General features: G+C 44.9%; 1 long non-coding RNA gene across 2 annotated transcripts in view; it reads right to left on the bottom strand.

Annotated features, from left to right (window-relative positions):
• Positions 1–3491: 3491 nt before the first annotated feature.
• LOC119088913 overlaps positions 3492–22365 on the bottom strand; it is a 41318-nt gene continuing 22444 nt past the window's right edge. For both annotated transcript variants that reach the window (XR_005092671.1, XR_005092670.1), the window contains 2 exons: positions 5271–5383; positions 3492–3601 (listed from right to left, as the gene is read on the bottom strand). This is a non-coding gene — a long non-coding RNA (uncharacterized LOC119088913). The remainder of the gene's footprint in view (positions 3602–5270; positions 5384–22365) is intronic.

Raw genomic sequence — 22365 nt, 5'->3', positions numbered from 1 at the left:
CATGGCTGCAGACTGTCTTTGAAACAGATGTCGCCTGCCTCCCCCTACCCCCTCTGCACCATTCTCTTTGCATCGAGGAGGCGCAGAGCTGCAGAATGGGAGACAATAGGCATTAATATCCATTGGAATGACAGCTGCTTATGACTAGCTTTGCTCAGGACACGTGTCCCCCAAGCCAAATGATTAGCGCTCCCGCAGAATACGATATTTGTGGATAATCAGAAGCAAGCGGCAGATCGCTTGGACTAATGGAAAGCAGGGTTCACATCAACCTTTCTGGAAGTCCCCACCACGAATAAATATTAAAGTTAGTTCGTGGCAGTTGCCGCCTTCCCACTCATATGGTGGATTTGTTTAGGGTGTCCTGGGAAAACTTACCTGCCTTGCCAGAGTGTTATGAGGATTAATTAATGTTTGTAAAGTGCTCGGAATTCCACTGAAGAAATGTACCTTGTCGATGCAAATTATTATCATTATATAGTGCCTTTCATCCCAGAATCTCAAAGTGCCTCCCCAACAATTAATTAAGCCTCACTACACCCCTGTGAGAGAGTTAAGCATCATTCTGCCCTCACTAATACAGGCAGCGTCTGCACCTGAGTCACAGAGTCTCCTGTTCAAGTCACTCTCTAGGAGGGAGTGAGAGTCCATTAGCAACCACCCCTAAGTGCTCCGTAATGCACAGTCACGAACAGCACAAGGCAAAGCACTGTAGGCTGATACCTATGGCCATAAGGACTTGTTTCATTTTGTTTAATCTTTCATTGTCTGGGCTGCTTGTTTGATTTCTCTCCCTCCTCTGTAAAGCAATAAGGTGCTTGTTGGACTAGAGCCCAGTTGGTAGCTCTAACCAGTTATATTGTACTAAGGATACCTTCTAATCCCATTCTTTAGCGTCTGAAACTCGGGGTGTACATTTCATCCTCCCCTCACTATTCACACCCCTCAAAAGGAGTTAACTTACCTTTAACAAAATGTCTAATGGCCCCGTGAACAGAATGAACATTTGGATGTGTGTTTGCAATCTGGGACCAGCATGTCTGTCTCACATGTGAGCAGCTCAAGTATGTATAGTAATTCTCTTTTCAAGGCAAGCACAGTGTTTAATTCATAAACACAAATCTCTTGTACTGGCTCCTTTAAAAGGAGTCTGGAAATCAAGTGAGCATGTGTAGCATTCCAGGGTGCCCTGTGTGCCGGAGACAAATCTGCTGCATGGTCTTTACCAAATGCATTTTGAAACAGAACCTTTTGGCGTCATTTCTGGACAGGAGATTCCTGGGTAGAAATCTTCTTGGGAAGCCGACTAGCTAGTCATGAGAACTTGGGAGGAAAATCACGATCTCCAACTCTAATTCTGCCTCAGTGATAGAGTCACTGTATGATGTCAGAATCATCTCCTAAACTCCCCAAAGCTTCACCTTCTTCTTGTCCAGATCTTGGATCTGGAAGGCCTGTGTTTCCAGTGGAGCTGACCATTTCCCATTCTTGTTACCTGGAGAAATCACTAGTCTCCATGAGGTCCTCACTTAGAAAATGGGAACAAGGGCAGCAGCCCTGTGTACTTCCCATGTTGCTGTGTAAATGGAATGCAATCATTTTCGTGTAGGAACACTTTGTAAAGCATGAAAACCATACGGGTGTAAGTGACTGATAATAGCAGGAGGCACATCACCATAAGAACCCTGCAGTTACAGAAAAACAAACTTGCTCATAGTTGTAACTCACACTGAAGCAGCCTGCTCATAAGGTGTGCTTATGATGGACACTGAACAGCACCGATAAGGAAAATTAAAGCCAAAATCTGAGTTGCTGGTTGTGGCTTTGTTGGTCTATCTTTCCTTACCCCACCCTATCTAGTCTCCTAATTCCATTAGGAATTCTCCCCTCACTGCTGTGAGATGTCTTTCTGTACACTGTGAATATGTGTTGCTATGACTGGTTAATAAAAAAGCTGCTCTGGCCCATGGCGAGTCAGCTTATAGCCAGGCAGGAAATTGAGAGACGGGAAGAAGAAAGGCAGAGACAGAAGAGACTCCAGCCTGCCACCCAAGGAGCAACATACCAGCAGACCGGTAAAGCCATGGAACATGTGGCAAAACATAGATTAATAGAAATGGGTTAATTTGAGATATAAGAGCTAGCAAGAGACCTGCCATAGGCCATACAGTTTGTAAATTATATTAAGCCTCTGAGTGGTTATTTTATAAGTTGCTATGGGACTGTGGGGCCAGGTGGGACCATAGAAAACTTTCAACTACACCTCACACCATGTAATTTGGTTGGGCTTTCATACATGGAGTCTCTCCTACTCCTTCAAACAGAGTGAGCAGGTGACCCAGGTTAGCCAATCAGATTATTCTACCCTTTGGTCTACGGGCTGGGTTATTAACCCAAGCATGGCAATTTACATTCTTTTCAATGATTTATGTACAAATATGAGTAGAAAAAAAATCCCATGTTCAAGATATTGCTAAGCTGGGAGGATGTGAATGGTTTGCCACTTGAATAAAACCTGCTTGGGAGTCCTATTATGGAATATTATTTTAAGATGTGTTACATTTGTTGATGCTGAGGAATATTTGTTTAATGATGCAAAGATGTGTTTCATTCTTTTATGTTGTATTTGTTTGACTCTGTGAAGCTGTGTTACTTTGCCTGTCTAAAACACCTGATTGGTCTAATAAAGAACTGAACAGCCAATAGCAAGGCCGGAGACAGGACAAGCAAAGTTGGCAGGCAGAGAGAATAAATACAAGGAGAAATCTGGGAAGAAAAGATTGGGGAGTGAAAAGATAAGGAGAGAATTCCAGGGGCCAGCCACCCAGCTACACAGCAAGCCACAGAGTAAGAAGCAAAGAAAGGTATATAAATGCATAAGGTAGACAAGATAATTTAAGTTAAGGAAAGCTGGCTAGAAATAAACCGAGCTAAGGTTGGGTATTCATAATAAGCCTCAAAGTGTGTGATTATTTGGGAGCTGGGCGGTGGTCTCCCCAAAGAGAAAAGAGTAAAAAAAGAAACAAAACAAAAACACCAACTACAGAATGCCACCAAGCAAAGATAAGCCAAGGCAGGAGACAGTCATTTACAAACACATGCTTGTGGGACACTGGCTCAGTGCTTTGGCATTATTTATGTTCCTGGATTAAGTGGTGTTCTGATTCTGTGAATCAATGAATTCCCCTCTGCTTAAGGTGATTCCAGTTGAATATCTATTCTTCCCAATAGTAAAAGGCTTAACTAATACTGTCACAAATCAGTAAACAACAGATAAGACTTATGAGTTTGGTTTTGGGAAAAGTGAGCCACAGAACCCAACCTCTGACTGGAGGAAGCAACTTTTCTGAATGGATTCATAGTTCCTATGAAGTAAAAAGAAAAAGTGATTTGAAATCACCCTGTTTTCCAAAGGCTATAACATAGTCAACCTCCTCATGTGCTGCATTTTTTTATTAAAAGTTTGGGATTGGCAGGATAGGGTAGTAATTGCCTTTAATCCCAGCACTGGGGAGGTAGAGGCAGGCAGATCTCTGTGAGTTTGAGGGTGACCTGATCTACATAACGAGTTCCAGTCCAACCAAGGCTTCACAGCGAGACCCTGTCAGCAACAAAACAGAACAAAAACCCTGAGGTACATTCTTCCAGCCTGCTTCTTACCCTTAACCCCTGTTGTAAGCTACTAACCCTTCTCCTGATAGGAGAGAAGGAACTCACTGGGTTCCCCTCTTCTGCTCCCACCCCATCAGAAGTATATTCACACCCCATTGCTCTACCTCTTGTATCAGGATGCTGAGAAGGATTCAGCGTTGTTCCATCGCCAGAGTGGAAACTCTTTAAATACAACGTCGGTAGTCCCCTACTTGGTTGTGTCATTTTGCGGCTGTGGTTAAAAACTCCTATGAAAAATGCCTTTAAGGGGGAAGGGTTTTCCTTGTTAGGGAAGAGAGGTCCCCAGTTTCAGATGCGCCCACGCCTTGTCGGCTGGCGGACGGTGAGTGCTTTTTAGGCACGGGACAGAACAGAGACAGTGTGGCGGAAGGGCAAGGTGGAGGAGAGCTGCTCGCCTTCTGGAAGCCAGAGAGCAGAGAGAGAAGAACTGTTAGGGTGTAAGAGAGCACCCTCAAAGACAGCCTCAGTGACTCATTTTCTTAACTAGTTCTACCTCAGAACCCCCTATTTAGCCATGGTTTAACCCACCAGTAACATTAACACTCCTGCAACCCAACCACCTCTCAGTGTCACCACCAGCTGAAGACGAAGTCTTCAAAAGATAAACCTTAGGGGACATCTTGTATCCAATGGAAACCTGGTCCACTGTGGGAGTCATGCATTTGTTAAATTGTCATTGGTAGTGACATGTTACTCACTACATTTAAAGGAAAGCTAAACCACAAATATCTCTCTCTCTCTCTCTCTCTCTCTCTCTCTCTCTCTCTCTCTCTTCTCTCTCTCTCTCTCTCTCTCTCTCTCTCTCTCTCTCTCTCTCTCTCTCTGTGTGTGTGTGTGTGTGTGTGTGTGTGTGTGTGTGTGTGTTAACTCATGGATTTTTTGTTGACTGGATTGGGTTATGTATATACTGGAGTGCATGGCTATAAGTTCCTTGTCTATGCCCAACGGCTTGGGTTTTAATACTGGCAAACTGCATGACTTTAGACTAAGCAATAGCTCTATGAACTTGACTCTTCCTATCTATAAAGGAGAGGGAAAAATTAAAACCCCAACATCATTATTGTGAAAATGAAATAGACTTGCTCTAGTAGAGTATTGGAACAGTGCCTGGATTGTAGCAAATTCTCAATTGATGTAAGCTGGTGTCGTTATGAATGACATCCCGCCTTCAGTACACTTTCAGCTGTGAGAGAGACGTAGCATCAATCAGCAATTCTCTACCACACAAGATACACTTCATATTTTTTCTTTATTCTTTGGCCTAAGACATACAGGTACTGTTTCTACACACTGAATCACTGTCCCATGGAGTTGGGCAGTAAGTGACATGCTCATGGAAGATGACCATTTTGTATGGCCACCATGGCAAGTCACAGACAGCATCCTGAGATGCATACGTAATGGAGGCCCTCAAGATGAAACCGAGGACACTGATCATGAAGCTCCCGTGAAGAATCAGACTGCTCTTTTCTTTTTTCCTTTGCGTGTGTGTGTGTGTGTGTGTGTGTGTGTGTGTGTGTGTGTGTGTGTGTGTGTGTGGTGTTTTTGCCAGTAATTTCTTCTGGCTTGCTATCTTGTGAACATTTGCTTTTCCTTACCATGCTCCCATGGTTGATTTCTGGTCTATATTTTTGGGGCATCCACTCTTCTTTTCTCATGCCGTTGCCTTCCCCGCCAGCCCTCATTTAATCTGTGCTCACATCCCTTTTGCCTGCATGGGAAACGTAGTTTGAGGTGATGAGTGTCAAATGGACGAAAGGTTTCTCCTGGTAAGGCGAGTTTATGTGTCCTTGGGGTTCTCCCTCCAGGTTCCTTCTGACCTACATGCACTTTATTCATAGAGCTTTGAAATTTGTTCAGCTTGCTAACAAGTCGGAGAATATTTACAGAGCAGAGATGAGTCAAATGGGGAACATGAACAGATGGAGAAAAGCCAGTTGTTGCGCTTCAAGTACATTTCCCACGTTGGAATGTGTCAATGCCTGGCGGTACACGCTGCCTGCAAGTCACCCACATAGTATAAAACTGATTTCATTTACTAACAAGCGCCTTTGTTTTGCCATTACATCATCATAAATGTGCCCCAAAGAGGAACCATTAGAATGCCAGCCAGGGCAAGCAGCCAGCCAGACGTGAGTTCTAGTCCTATTATGGAACAGGACCTGCCATGTTCCTGCAAATCCTCGGTGGCCTTTCAGAACTGGGACAGGGCCATGCTGTGACACCACTCTTGTCTGATGGCTTGTCTTCCATCTAATTGTCTGGTGAGCCAGATTCCCAAGCGTGTTGGGAGGGATATGTGAGAGATAATTGACATTGATACCCTGAGGTGTCCAGACCTCTCCCAACCCCTACACCATGCCTATTCCAGCAAAACCACTGCTCTAAGGACTTAGCTCAGCACAGCGTGAGAAGGCCCTGAAGAGGAACCCTCACCCCATTCCCCCCCAAGGCCTTGCTGTTAATCTCCACAAGCAAAAAGAGCAAATTGTCAGCGATCCACTTAGCAGGCTCTAAACACCTCAGCCGCATCCACCCTGAGGAAGGAAATTGCTTTCAGGGGTAGATGCATCTCAAGAAAGTTGGCTTCAAAAATGGATTTCTATAAAAGAGAATTCCATTTTCTCTTGGCTTCCATTACAAAATTGGAAAATTTGTCACACTAGGGGAAAGAATCCTCACAGGAGATGAAAAAAAAAAGAACATTTGGGATGGAAGGAAATTAAGAAAAAGCTATCACATTGGCATACTCTCCTTGGAATATGCCAGAGCCGGCTGGGAGCCACAGACTTAACCTCTGTACCTCAGATCGTCTCTAGCGTCGAGAAGAAATGTTGGAGCTTGTGGACCTTCTCAGCGCCATCTATTGTCCCCCTCATCTGTTGTAGGCTTTCCTCATGATTGAAGTCTCATTTCTGTAGTCTTGCATCTCACAAAGCTGGCTGTTGATCACCCATATTGGCCAAGTGTGGCTTTAGGCTGAAGCATGACATCTCACTCACTCACTTTTTTTTTTTCCGAGAAAGAGTTTCTCTGTGTAGCCCTGGTTGTCCTGAAACTCACTCTGTAGCCCAGGCTGGCCTTGAACTTGCAAAGATCTGCCTGCCTCTGCCTCCCAAGTACTGGGATTAAAGACACATGCCACCACCACCCGGCTACTCACTCACTTATTTATACCCTACTTCATTTCTGTGATAATATGATGTGGCTTACAGGCAAAACTGGGACAGTTGTGTTTGGGGCTTAATTTTACTTGTTTCATTTTTCCTTGCATTTCAGGCCTAAGTCTACGTATTTGCCCTAATTAAGTCAGTTTTGACATTTCAATATCATGAGCCCTAACACTAAATAATGAATACCATTTGATTTTTGTTGGAAGAGTCTGAGAGGTTCACTAGCCTACCTCCCACCCAATTCAGCTCCTACCATCCCATTCCTGGAAACAGCCATTTCTACATTGGCTCTGAAATGAGTTCCTGAGAGGCTGTTGTAGAGCTTTCTTCATGAATTGGCCCTGGGAGATATCCTCAACTGGAAACAAATTTATTGAGCTTTTCAGTAGGTGGAGTTCGAGTCTCTAGGAAGACTCACCCATTGCCTGGGTCGTCCCCCCCCCCACTGATAACAACAAAAGACAAGTTGATTTCCCTGAGACCAGAGGCATTTCCAGCCTCTCTTTCAGCTTGTGTCTACCTGAGGCAGCAGCAGCAGCAGCAGCAGCAGCAGCAGGAGTTTGCTCTCTGAACCCCGACTTTACACCACTTCCTCCCCCCCTCAGATGAAAACTGTTCACTCTTTGTCACTCACTCTGAATCAGTGGAGTTTGCTGGACCCTGTTCACAGAATCCCCCTGCCCTCAAACTTCCGTTTTTTGTCAACCATCCCTACTTATTTCTGCTTTTTGAGTGAATAAGGCCATGGATAGCCTTCTCTTGGGTTCCTAAGAGTTGACTATCATCGTCCTTTGAGAAGAAGGAAAATGTGGTCCAGGACACTTGGCCAGCAGCTTAGTTTAGCTGACAGTCCAGCCTGAGGCCTCTGATCTCTCCCTAAAGGCCATGCAGGTGAGGTGAGGTCAAGAGCACCTCCTGCTGCTGGTCTCCTTCAGACCTCCAGCAAATGGCTCCTGTCACTTCCTCACAGGCCACACATAATGCAAAACTGGAGTGTTGTGCATTTGCTAGCTCGAGATGACTGACTGCTAAATCTCAGAGGCTCTCATCACAGAGGCCTGTTTTGCTCAAAGACTGCATCAACATGGCTCACCTGCCGCCAGGCCCTGACATGTGCCACTCTGTGGAGATGGCACAGAGCAATAACCAGGCTCCATGATGGCCCTCCAAGTATCCACTGACAATTGGTATGTGCTACGTCCGTTCACATCCCAATAACCTCTCACATAGCCACTTCTGGTGTCAAAGGTGTAGACATTGACACTACTCCTCGGAGAAGGGCATGCGTCCAGCAAAGGGCAGGTGGAGCACATACAGCAATGACACAATCCATCTCCATTGGTGACATTCTAGCTTTGGAAAGGCTCCCGCTCAGGACTTAAGTTTACATCAAGTACATAAGCTATTGGATTTCTCTGACTAGATTGTTGGAACATTGGCTTACGACATCTTCTTCTTCTTCTTCTTCTTCTTCTTCTTCTTCTTCTTCTTCTCTCTCTCCTTCCTCCTCCTCCTCTCCTTCTCCTTCTCCTCCTCCTCCTCCTCTTCCTCCTCCTCCTTCTTCTTCTTTTTCTCCTTCTTCCTCTTCATGCCATACAGTTCACCCTCTGCCTCCCCACCCCTGCATTATCTAGCACCCAAGCCCTCCCTCATCACCAGGTTTTCCTATTTGTGCGACCTGCCTGCCCTCCATAGGCCTCCTCTTATGCTCAAAGGAAGAAGAAGGTGATAGTCTTGCCAGCTTTCATGTCCTCTGTTGGGTAAGCATCGAGTCCTCTTGTTGGAAGGGAAAAAGAAAAAGAAAGACAGAATGGTCTGGACTTCAGAGACTTCACTTCTGTTTCTCTCTCTCTCTCTTTCTCTCACATACTCTTTCTCTTTCTCTCTCTTTCACATTCTCTCTCTTTCTCTCTCACATACACACACACTCCCTCTCTCAAAGTCTCTCTGTGTCTCTTTCTCTCACACACACACATACACACACACTCTCTATCACATACACTTTCTTGCGCTCACATATACACACATTCTCATTCTCTCTCCCTCCTTCCCTCCCTCCCTCCCTCCCTCCCTCTGACTCTCACTCTGTGTGGTGTGTGTAAGGGAGTTAGTTTCCCTACTTGTTCACTTGAGCATCCTCTGCAGGGTACCATTCACATCCACTGAGCTGACTGACTCCTCCCACCTCCCCTATCTCTCTTCCACATTCTCCCTTCAATCTAAGGTACTACTTCTGTATAACTCTTGGGACCATCCTTCTTCCAGGGGAAGCCTGGTTCAGATAAGCATTCTTAGGTACTTCCCCCAGGATTGCACTCTTCCTTAGCACTGACTTGTTATTTCAGATCACTGTGCACCCCCAACCCTACCTCCGCGATGCCATGTATTTCAGAGAAGACTGGAGTTGTCACCAAACAATGATACCCCTAGATCATCCACAGTAAAACTTACATGTTCCAGAACTTGCTCCAGAACTGCCTTCCTATAGTCACATAAAGAACTCCAGTCTAGACTCCTCTCAAACCACCCTGTCTTAAAAGCCCCCTGACCTTATGACCACAGAGTACTCTAGCAACAAGGGATGTTGCCATTGGCCCAGCTCAAGAACCTACTTAAGCTCAGGTACGAATTTGTCTTGGTTTCCACCAAAAAAAAAGTTGTGACCCTTTGACACTCATGATGCTCACATGCCTATCTTTGTGCCTAATCCTGCATCTTTGGGATCAAAGATGCTAGCCTACAAATTGCTAGGCTCTTCCTTCCAAAAGATGGACAAAGCCAACCACTTTGGATGACGAAAGACATGCCCTAAGAGAAGCCAATTGACACAGGCTCTTTGGAAAACTATGGAGTGAAAAAATACCAACCAGTGCCAAGTCTCCAATTTTATAGTTTGAGAAACAGAAACCCAGAGAGTTACGCTAAGTCTGTCGCTTGCCTTTCCATGGTTGTGACAAAATACCTGAGTAGGTCCACTGAGAAGGGAAGACGTATTAGGGTCAGTTTCCCAAGATTTAGCCCACAATTGCTTGGCCTCAACACTTTGGGCTTGTGGAGATAGTGACCCCCATGGTGGGAGCAAAGGGAACATTCAGGAAGGAAAGAGAAATAGGAGAAATTGCCAGGGTCCCACATCCCCACAGGCACTTCCCCAGGGATTCAATTCACGTCCTCTAGTCCCCACCTGCTAAAGGTCCTACCACCTTCCGGTAGCAGGCCGGCCACTAAGCCTTTAACATGTGACCCTTTGGAGGCCATTTCAAATCTAAACAAAAAGCAAGTTGCTGATAAATGAAGGATAATCTTTCTGACTGCCAAGTCGCTTTATAGCTAAGCACAGAAAAATAAAATAAAAACTTAAAAAATTGAGGAAATAGCAAGCCATAAGAAAATATCTGGCCGGGCGGTGGTGGCGCACACCTTTAATCCCAGCACTCGGGAGGCAGAGCCAGGCGGATCTTTGTGAGTTCGAGGCCAGCCTGGGCTACCAAGTGAGTTCCAGGAAAGGCACAAAGCTACACAAAGAAACCCTGTCTCGAAAAAAAAAACAAAACAAAACAAAAAAAAAAAAAAAAAGAAAATATCTGAAGGCATTCTAATTTTTAAGTGTTTCATGATAAACAGTGGCAGCTTTCCCCACTATTATATGAGTTTATTTACCTTAGCTCCTATAGGAACTACTAGAGATAACACTCAGTGGTTCTCTCCATGACCAAGCGCATCCTATCTGCTTGATTTTTGGATGAGCTCTTCCAATAGCCTTGCTAACACTCAAGAGGCTAGCTTTGCTGATCCGCACATCACATCCAGGCTAACTGACACATGCTTCCTGATGTGTCTAGAGGTGTTTATGCTTATAAATATACTATTTGTGCCCCAAACTGCACCTTAGGAACATATGGGAGCTTATTGTCATGTGACATTGTAATATGGTGCTGATAACTTATTTCTCTTTCTTTCTTCTTTAATTCAACATTCTGGCGATAGATCCCAATTTGGTCAGCTGACGCTACTTTGTGGTTATGTTACACGGCTTCTTTTAGAATCTATTACTAAGTTCTTTTATAGGTGTGTACGTAGATACACATGTAGAAAAAATGTGGACAGACCCAGAGCTGGAGTCTGAACATTGCCCTGTGGTGAGAGTACAGAACTTGGTGTCAGAAGTTTAGAGTTTAATTTCCTGCTCAGCCACCAACTCCCTGTGCGATAAACAAACTGACGTCCCTGTACCTGTAGGCAGAAAGACTGTCTAAACCACTCCAGAGCGGGAGGGATCTGTTTATTTTGCAATTAGCCAAAGGTAAAGGGTCTTGTCTGAAGCATTTAGTTAGGATTCCAGACTTGACACTCATTCCACCGACTGTACGTGCCTTTAAACAAACCCGCCACCACTGCCTTTTAAGGACATCCTAAGACTTTTCCATTTTACTCTAACAAACCCAGTCATGCTGCTGCAAAGAAGCCTGAGTACAGCTTCCCGTTTGCTTGCCTGAAAGCTGTCATTGTTCAGTGTTGGTTGAGTGATGGACTCAGAGTGAGCGATGAGCGAGGACAGTCAACTTTAGCTACCCCCATCTCCCTGTAAACTTTCAGGTTTTAGCAGACTTTACCGGAAAGTCACTGTTAAAATGATTCTATGAAAGATTCTGTGATGGAAAAAAAAAATCTCCAAAAGCTGGAATGAGTTAGGGAAGGACATGGGACAGGTTTTCATTTCACACACCTCACTGTGAGTAATGTATTTTTAAAAAATGACTATTGAATTTCCCTGACCTGAACAAAGTTGCCTTGTTAACAGAGCAATATAACAGTAACAATAGCAATATAAATAATGCCATAGAACAATGCAAGAATCTTTCACGACTTTGCACAGTTTGATCTGAATGGTGGCTTTAGAACCAGTTCCGAGAAAATATACTTTTGTTCATGTCGAGCTAAACTTAGAGGCCAGATCAAGTGTAGACTCCACATTCACTTTAAAATTATTGGCTTCCAATTCGAACATACTTTGATTTACATGAAGGTGATCACCGATATTAAGTCCTGAGTATGAGTACGTTTATTCGAGAATCAAGGTGGCCTGTAATGGAGACAGGACCTCAGTCATTGCCATGGACTGGGTGAGAACTTGTCCTGCAACTGGCAAGCTGGCTGACTGGCTGATGTCTCCTCATGGCATGGGTGTGTCTGCCCGTCTCAGGAAAGCGTGGTTATAGAAGGTTGGGTGCAGCCATCCTAACTCTGAGACAATTTGCCTGGCCGTGGATTTTCAGGCAATTAAGGAAATGGACTTGAAAATTAACTGGCAGGGATGTTGGCTGGGCTCTCAGCGGGGTCCATTGCCTCGTGCCTTCCTTGAAGATGATGTATCATTGGTTCCTCAATGGGATCGGCACGGTCCAGTTCTCCCTTCCCGGTGGAGTCAACAAGGGTTCCCAAGAGGAGAGATGGAAGGCTTGGGTCATCTATTTCTAATCAAATGTATAATTTAGAAAAATGATTCTGAGATGAAGAGGCCATAACAGGGGTTGGGGGGCAGGGTAATGTGGGGAAAAAAAGATAATAACTGCTCTGGGAAAGATGGCTTAAGAAATGATAGCTCAGGAGGTCAGAAGAATTTTCCAGAAGGCAGAACCTTACTTGGGTCCCCAAGGACAAGAAATAGAAAAAAAAAAACTCCACTAATTCTTTTCTTTCTTGAAACAGTCCAAAGGGTTTGTTGGGCTACAGTTAGAAGAAGGTAGTCTGAGCTATTTGGGAAAGGAACATTTTAAGCTCTCCCCTTCTAGTATTAATACAGTTTCTGAAAATTCCAAGAAAAGATAGTTTCTAGTGTCATGAGATGGTAGACCACTGTAATTTTGAGTTTGTTTGATATGGCTGGCATTTGAAAAAAAATAATAAATTACTTTGTTACGTTAACTCGTAAGATTTTAGTGATTCACATTAGGTTGCTGGATTTATTATAAGGCCTAGTACGTAAATCTAACTCCCATTAATTTTTAAAATGTTTATCAAGTGTCAGTCATGGTGCCTGAACCTGGGTTCAACAGCTGGATTCTCTGGTGGGCAATACTATTTATTTAATGATAGTAAATCAAACAAAAAAAAATGATACTGTATTTGACTCTTGCTATAAAAATTTAATAGAATCAGGAAAAAAAAGCTTAATATCACAAAGGCCATATAATCCATGGCAACCCACAAGAAGGACACATCTTCTATGTGACCTCACGTGTGCTTAATGTGTGTATGAAATACACATGTGAGTTTCTACATATGTGTATATGTGGAAGTAAGCTCACAAATCAATACCCTTCTCCTGATCAATTGTGGTGTTTAAATGTGGATTGTGTTCCTCTAAACTGACTTTGTAATCTACTGATGGGTCTTGGTTTAAACCTTGACAAACAGGATTACCTCAGAAATCCTTATCGTAAAGATAGAGGTTCCCTGCTTGCTTTACAGCCTTGATGAGTAGAAAGGCTAAACCAGGTTTCCTGCCTTCTGGGTGACAAGTCTCTGGCACATTCTCTTGTGTTATTTTCTTCTTAGAACTCACCATCTCCAGCTGGCCTAATCCAGCTTTCTGTCTTGATTCTTATCTGTCCTTCTGCTAGGAAATAAAGCCCCTGACAGCATCTTCTCTAAGCTACTCCCAGATGTTTCTCTACCCCTGCCGAGTTTGGCATATAGTACATGCTCAATAAATGTATGTCTTTAATAAGTGAAAGCTCTAAACTGGACCCTGCTTCCACTGAGTGTAGATTCGATTAAGGAGTGTGTGGAGCCATTGCTGAAGAATGAGGACATGCCTTTTAGAGTCAGGAGACAGAATTCTAAAAAGGGATTTGACACAAGTTACCACAAAGCCAGAAGCAGACACTTTAGAGCTCTGGGTACCCCAGGATATATCTTCTCATAGTATTAACCTAAATACAATATGATTAGGATGGGGCACTCTAGAATATTCCTTTCTCCTAAACGCCACTTGCCCTATTTTCTGGGTGCTGGGGCTCCGTGTAGCAGAAGCCGCATTATTTCTGCCAAGATACTCCATCAGCAACAACAAAAAGAAAACATACTTCCAGTTTTGTTGAAAAGACAAAATTGCACCTACGTCTTCTAAATTATGATGAAATGAAATGGGAGATCAAATAGGTTCTGTGTTTGGAACCTGGACCCTTGCCGGTGTCTAGCAGAGAGACGCAAAATCAAGTCAATTTGTAAGTAAGCAGGGACCTCGTTTAAGAGGGGTTTTTTTGTTTGGCCAAATGTGAGCTAGAAAATTTTTAGAAATTAAACTCTTAAGAATTTATGTGACACCAAAAAACAAAGGGGAACTACAAAAAGGTTAGGGAGAATTTCTCATTTCAAGTTCCAGGGGAAGCTCAGAATTCTGCAAAATAACCAGTTTCCAAAAGCTCACTGGCCACTTACTCCACCACTGGGACTCCTGTGCCCACTTGAGAATGCCTCAGCCTTATCTGACATGAGGTTCAGGGGTTCCTTATGTACCCCTAGGGTTTTCTTCTATAACTAAAGCACGTGTAAGGTGTCCCCTGGCCATCCTGAGCCTTCAGCAAAAAGAAGAGTCCCAAAAATAAGAGGGGCATTTTCTCCTGGTTGTGAAGAGCGGCCCTGGGTGGATGCGGGTAGAGCTTGGGAGCAGTGTCCTTTCTGACTCCCATGGAGCAAATCATGGGCAGAGGAGGCCCAAGCCGTGCAGGTTTTTATCTGGGTCCTCCAGACAAGAGTTTGCTCAAGTTTCTGTCTCTTTTAAAGTCGAGGAGAGACATTTGGATTAAAGACACAAAAACACTAACTAAAGTGATGGAATTTATTGGACTCCAGAAGTGAGCCCCCATTTAATATCATCATCCCAGCATAAATGTTGCCCCTGCATTCCACTCACAATGCAAAACATCAGGGAACAGAACTCCCATGAGGGTTTGTTTCTGTTTAATGTACCCCGGGGGTGGGGGTGTGGTGGGAGTGGGGCTCATGAAACATTAAAGCCCGAGCTAGGAGCGTTAATGAAGTTAACCTGGCGGACAGAGCCAGGGAGATTTGCCCAGAGTGCACCTGAAAGCACTTTGATTATGGCCTCGGCTTCAAAAGAAACCATTCCTGGTGTCTGGGCTCCGCTGCCCTGAGAAATAGAATCACACCTTTATATTCAGGCTAATTCCACTGCTTGCGAGGCTAAAGCCTGCTAGAGAAGTAAGGGAGGGGTGATGGGGTGATGCTCCTTCCCACCCCACCCCTACACAGCACAACCCAAGTGGACAGAGGGCGCTCAGAACAAGTTCTAAGAATGGAAGGTCTTAGCAATGCTTTCCAGTTCAGAAAGAGATGAGTCCTGCCTTCTGCTAACAGTGAACTGATTCAGGTTGTGCAGATTTGCTTTAAACACCACACACACACACACACACACATACACACACAAAACAACACACACACCATCATACACATACCACACACACACATACACACACATCATACACACACTACTACACACACAACACACACATCCATCATACACATACCATACACAACAACACACAACACAACACACAACAAACACAAACACAAACCATAACAACACACACTACACATACACACACCACTACACACATCATACACATACACAACACACACACACACACACACACACAGAGACATCATACACACACTACTATACACACACAACACAACACACACATCATACACACACACCACTACACACATCATACACATACCACACACACACACACTCACATGCACACACTTCCTTTAGCTTTTTAATACTATTACCTCATCTCCTGTTTCCTTTGCTTTTGTAATTCTTCCGTTAATTTTCTCCTTTTTTCCTTCCCTCTGTGGCTGATTTCTGTCCTTAGCATTCCTTTCATTTCCTTTTGCACCCTTAAGATTTCATCTTCCCTTTTCCTTGAGGTTCTCTTTTTTGGTCACAGCTGCCCCCTAATGGTTTCCAAGCCCATTACAGCTGTATGCTACAGGAGAGGAAGAGAGGGAGAGAGAGCTGGAGGGAGAAAGCTGGAGAAAAACATCAACAACGCCTCTGCTCTCCACTTGGAATACACTCTCAATACCTATGGAATGTTCCGGTAACTTACAGCAAAGGACAAAATGCAGGGAGTGGGAGGGTGATGTTTTCATTCATTATCTTTTTGTGCTATTTGAATTTATTTAAAAATATATGTGTCAAATGTATTCTCTTTGGCAAATTTAGAAATGAAATAGAATCGTAGTATAGTGCAGATACTGAAAAAGAGGTTGCCTCTGCCTAGGCTTTCCTTTTATTGCAGAAAGGCAGCCTGTTCCAAGGCCCTCCCTGCCAGTGCGCTCATCCGACGCTAAGGGTTGATTGGCAGTTCAGTACACTGTGTAGGAGTAAATATGAAGGAGGAGAGTGAGAACTAATGACTGCGGTGGGTGTGAATTAACCACCCTGGAGTACCCTCCATAGCGAAAGGTCAACCCCCTGACTCCTGCCGGTCCATCATGACTTTCATGCTCAAATTAGCAGCTCTTGCCACCATAATGTAACAACCACCTGACATGTAGATGCCTAATTAAGGCACCAGAAGTCACAGGTTACAAATTTGAAAACAGCAATACCAAACAATAACAACACCAGAAAACTCCCTCACAGTTCTTTAAGGGGTTGATAGAGTGTGTCTGCATGCCAAAGGAAGAAAGGCAACATGCTCTCAGGGATGCAGAAGTCAAACTCCCAAGAAAATTAGCCTGAAAAATTAATGAGAGTGTGAGGACTTTTAGCTCCAAACAAGATTCCTGAAATAGATAGATGATAGATAGATGATAGATAGATAGAGATATAAATTTGAGTATATATATACATATATATATATATATATATATATATATATATATATATTTGAGATTGTAACTCTAACATCTCCAATCACATACACACTGTAAATTCACAAGGACATTCAGCTTTATAATGCTTGTGGAATACCCCAATTCATACATTACTGCATTAGGGATAAATATTAATTTCAGCCTGTGAAATTGTTTTAAGTTCACAGTGAGAATAGGATTAGGAAAGAGCTGTGAACCAAATATCAAACCAGGTAAGTGTAAAAGCCACTTAAACCAACCCCCCATTCAGTGGGTGACTAACAGACATCACAAGGACACCCAGGTCCAAGATCTGCTCGGTCTCCAGGGTTCTGCCTGCCCTCCCTGCTCCCCACAGGGTCTTCATGGGCTGGAGCTCCAGTCAGGAAGTCACAGAGTACTAGGATAACCCTGATTTCCCATGAACATTCTGGAATGCCCATTTAAGAAAGCTGAGCAAGGGCACATATTAGACAATATGAGCTGTGCCTTTCTCTGGTCAAACAGACCCCTCCCTGCATTTTCAGACCATGCCTTGGCAGCCAGAGCTCTTCCAGGGACGGGACACTGAGATTCCCCATTGGCCAACAAGTGTGGGAGACTCAAGAGTTGTAAGGGTGTGGAGTTTGCTGGGTTTCCATGGCTAATGTCCAGCTCCAGATCAAAGGCTGCTCTGTCCAACATGGTAGATGGTAAACACAAATCAAATGTAGATTAGTAGGATGAAACACAACCTACAGTCCAGTCCCTTGGTCATCCTAGCCGCAATTCATATACAGAAAAGCAGATTCGTGTGTGACAAAACTTTTCCTGGGGAGAGGCAACACACAGGTAGGTCTACTCACCCCAGACAGGGACCCCACAATAGATAGGGATGCAAAGTAAGGATACCACCAAAGTCCATCTTGGTGAACCAGTTGAGTTTTATTGGGGTTACTTACAGGAATGTGGGTGAGGGGTTACTTACAGGAGCAGAAATGACCCAAAGACAACTGCATCACCAAAGCTCACTCCAGCACGGGTGACAGGTCACAGAGCTGGGAACCTGGAGCTCAGCGCACAGCCTGCAGGCCGCTCAACAGGTTGGAGAGTGTCCTTTCCAAGTGACCCTGGTCTAAACCTCTCCCAGAAACATGGTCTGATCTCAGAGTCTTCTTTGCAGCTCAGCCTCCTACTGCCTTAGGAGGACTCTCTCAGTACTTTTATTTACTCAGGCAGGAAGGGGCCTAGTGAATCTGCTCAGTTTCAGGAGCTTCCTGGGGTCATTTTGCGTTGTTTCCCTTCCGTTTAAAGAACTTCCCTGCCAGGATGCTTTGATCTCAGAGGGAACCATTACGCAACACTAGATAAAAAGCATAGGTTCTCCATCATGGTGGGTAGATGCTTTGGAAAATGTTCCTTTAAAGGAAAGGGTTGGTGGGCTGAGTCTTTTTGATGTTCCAAAGCTCCAAATGTATATAAACTATCACAGCAGAGGGACCCTTGCCTCTTGAGGAAGCCAAGGAGAGAGAAGGAAGCAGAAAGGCTTCAGGAGCTTCCCTGCCGAGAGATGTTTGAATACATTTTGCATTTTGTTGTTGTTTTCTTATTCTTCTTTTTATTTACAAGGTTCCCTGCAAGTCAGATTTAGGTCTATGACTGAGGAAGACAGACCAAGACACACACACACACACACACACACACACACACATGATTTGGAATGGATTCTGGGAACCCACCAAATACAGTATCAAAAAGAAACAAATAGGTGGTGTTCAGGTCTGTTGAGGAAAACAAATGATTGTTTTCAAAGTAAGTGTGTTGAGTGTGTGTGTGTGTGTGTGTGTGTGTATGTGTGTGTGTGTGTGTGTAGGGACGCAGCGGGGAGGAGGGACACCTATTGATCAGAACCGGACTTCAACGTCAAACAAGAGAGAGAATACAAAATGAGCATCTATTACATTTTAACCCAAGGTTCGCTTCTGAGACAGCTGGAGCTAAACATTAACTGGGACCGAGCAGTAAATTACAGATTAAGATGCAATCATGCCTCCTATCTCTCCCTTTCAGGGTGAGAGCTTGTCGATGTGAGGCCTCCGATAAGGGAGCACCGTGTGACAGGTGGTGTCTATTGTGGAATCATGAAACTTCTGGAGCCTTCAGATCCTGTGTTCCCAGGAGGCAGAACCCCGCGCCTGTCTGGTTTCCAAGTCCCCTACATAGTCACGCATCTATGAGCAGTTAATACAATCTGATGAACACAAACCGAAAACCGCACCAGAAGAGGCTGCGAGCAGCAACCCATGGTCGTGTGGGGAAAAGGCTGAATCCAGCTCCAGGAACCCACTAACTGGTCCTTTGAGCATGTTGCTGCAACTCTCCCCCCACCCCAGGTCAACTTTTAAGTGGTTTCCAAGTAGTCTAGGCCCACTGCTTCTCAAAGTCACAAGGTAAGGCCAGGACCCCTACCATTCTGGCACTTTAGTGGATATGATTTTGGTGGGGATCTCCAGAAAGCTGAAACATCAGACCCCATCTGAAAAGCATTCAAAGAGGAAGTATGAAGGAACTAATTCTTCAAATATCCTTCAACAGAAGATATATTGAAGGCTGTTCAGTAAATGACATACATCAGAATTATTGTTCAATTGGCCTATGGGTCTTTGCAACAGAATCACCTAAAATGGGGGGGGGGCAAAAAACAAGCAAACAAAAAACAAAACAACAACAACAAAAAAAAAAAAAAAAAAAAAAAAAAAACAATGCCCAGAAATCATTCCAGATCTAGGGAATCCCAGCTGCAGGAGGATGGTGCCCAGGAACCTGGATTTTGAACACCTGCCTTCTGCGATTCTAATGCCCCTCAAGCTTGGGACTATAAAGCTAGGGATCCCTTAATTTTCCACAGGGAGTCGCTGGGGACAGCTTTCTTTTAGCATCATCTAGAAATTTTCTTTATGTTCCCCCCAACCCAGTCCTCTCCATCAAAGGAATGCAGGATATGATTATCTATTAGTATTCCACAATTAAGGGAAATGATATGAACATCTCCTCCCAACCGAGCAAGAGATGTGGTCAGGAATCCCAGCTTCAATATTTGGGGGGGGGGGGCAGTTTAGTGTTTCTCTTCACAAAACCATTGTTTCAGAAAACTATCCAGGTCTTTTCATGAGCAAGAGTCGGGGATGTGGACACACACAGAGAAGTGTGGAACCTGGTTCTTCAACCACCTTACCTCTGGTTAAAGCCAAACCCATGGCTGCAGACCCCTCCAATCCCATTCTAGATAAAAACTACGTAGACAGGCCCGAGCCAGCCACAGCCTGGAAACTTTCCCTAAAGCAGACCCCTTTGCCATGTACCACGCGTAGGACTTTGGGTTCTGCTCTGGAATCCTTGGAAGTCCTGGGTGAAAGCAATTCTAAGCTTTCCAAAGGCCAACGAGAATAGCCTGATTCTGAATTTTTCCTGCTCTGCTGAAACCACCACGTGTAGAGGCCTTTGGTGGCATGGGCATTATTTATTGAGTGCTGCCCCCTAGAGGATTGAAAAAGACCTGGCTACTTGGAGTCCCCAGGGCTGGGAACCAAGGCTTCTTCTCCCCAGGCCATCTGCAGAAAATGAGGCCTTCACTCCAGTGGACTGCAGTGAAGTTTTGCCTGCAGAGGCACGGAGGTTCCCAGGAAGCAAGTTAGCGCCCCCTTTAGGACACGTCTGAAAAAAAAAAACCCGAAGATCCATAATGCCGGAAACAGGATCCAGGAACAGAGCACTGTAACTTCTAACTTCTCCCAGAACCCAGTGGAGAACCCTGGAAGCAGCCAGATGGGGGTCCTCAAGCCTGAGGCCCCGAGGCCAGCAGTCCAGGGCTGTCATCCTTACAGTTTCCCAATGAACTTTGGTTTTCTCTCTCCTGTCTTGTGGGTGCCCTTTACCCAAACACTATTTGTAGTGTTCTCAGAAACCGCCTGTATGGAGGTCTAGTCCGAGCTGGAATGGTTTGGTGTGCCTGGAGAGTGTGTGTGTGGGGGGGGGGGCAGTGACACTTAGTAACTCTTTCCTTGCAGGTACATGAGTGCAGTTATTTACCCTTAGAACAGTATCTTGGCAGCAACACAAACTGGGATCTGTGTTTGCAGTCCAAAATCTAGACTTCTCCCTTCCTCCATCAAGTATTTGGGACTTTACAACTGGACTTGAAGCCAGGAAAACGTAAAGCTGGAGCTTTTAGTGATTCGGATTTTCTCTTGAGCCTAGAAAAGCAAACAGGGAAGGGAAAGGGGGAAGGAAGGGAATTAAAAGCGGTGTGTGTGTGTGTGTGTGTGTGTGTGTGTGTGTGTGTGTGTAAAGCGGCGAGTGTGTGTGTGTGTGTTGCTCTCTAGCAGAACTCAAGAGGCCTCTGACACCTACCCTTTGCAGTCAGGCATCTAAGACTAACCATGTGGTACTCCACCGGTGGACTTCCCCTGTAAAACCCCCTCTATGGCATCATTCAACTAGTTGCAAATCACTTCTGATTCAGTTTTGTTTGGGTTTATTTCCGTGTAAACAACAGTTAAGTGAGAGTTACAGATTTTTCAAACACTGAATGTGATCAACAAAGCTAATGGCAAGTCCAGATAAGGACAGAAACCACCCAGAAGAAACCTCAAGTTCAGGCCTGGGAGAAAATGGTATTGTCAGATGTGTGTTCCTTGTCACCCAGACTTTCTATTTCTTAATCTGCAGGCTGTTAGGAACGGGATCACATTGTTAGCCAGGCGTGTTTTATTGAATCTTGATCGAGGTAAAGCAATGATGCCTGGTGAACATGACGGGGATCACCAAGCCACCCTCAGAAACAAAGACGCAAGTGTTCCCCCAACTGTTAGCTTATAAGCACCTTCAGACAGTTTTCATGCCTCCACTTAAAAATAGTTAACATAATGCTATTTTCTTTCTGTCAACACTGTGACCACATTTCCTTGGGGAAACATGAGCAGAGAAGTAGTTACAGTTGCCTTCCAAGAGGCCTTCATGTACCTGTGCTATGCGCAGAAGCTTGAAGGTGTGTTGGGTGGCCAGGGAACAACTTAAATGCCTGGAGAAATTCTTTATTGAATGAAAACATTCTTCGTCTTAAGATAACTACAAGTTAAGGGTACAGGGGTAAGCAAATCCTTACCCAGAAAGCAGAGGATCCTGTTTGGGACACAAAAAAGATCTGAGTAGTAAACACAAGGAGTATTTGGGGTTTGCCCTCAGCTAGGGCTGACGGTGTGTGTCGCCTCCACGCACCGCTGCCTCTGGGAACACATGGCTGAGCCGCCGACTGTCTCCCTACCCCAAACACAGTCCGCCACCCAAACTCCTCCTGCAACGCCATTGCAGGTGGCATTGTGTCGGATTCTGCGTGTGTGGCACCCGAGGAATTTAGCGGGGGGGAACAAGCATTTCCCGAGCTCCGCGGAGTTTCCCTCCCGGCAGGGGCAGCGCGCCCTGAAGGGAGGGCGCTCCTTCCTCGGGGTGTGACACACCCGCAGCCCCGCACCGAGGTGCGCAGGGCGGGAGGGAGGTGCGGGGCTGGCAGAGGGGCGGCGGGGTGCGAGGCACCTTAACTTTGATCGCGCGGCCGCGGGGTGGTGAGCCCCCCAGCGCCCCGCCCGAG

The sequence above is a fragment of the Peromyscus leucopus genome, chromosome 13 (genome assembly GCF_004664715.2).
Source record: "Peromyscus leucopus breed LL Stock chromosome 13, UCI_PerLeu_2.1, whole genome shotgun sequence".
In the NCBI taxonomy this organism is placed as follows: domain Eukaryota; kingdom Metazoa; phylum Chordata; class Mammalia; order Rodentia; family Cricetidae; genus Peromyscus; species Peromyscus leucopus.
This window is presented reverse-complemented; position numbering and strand designations above follow the sequence as displayed.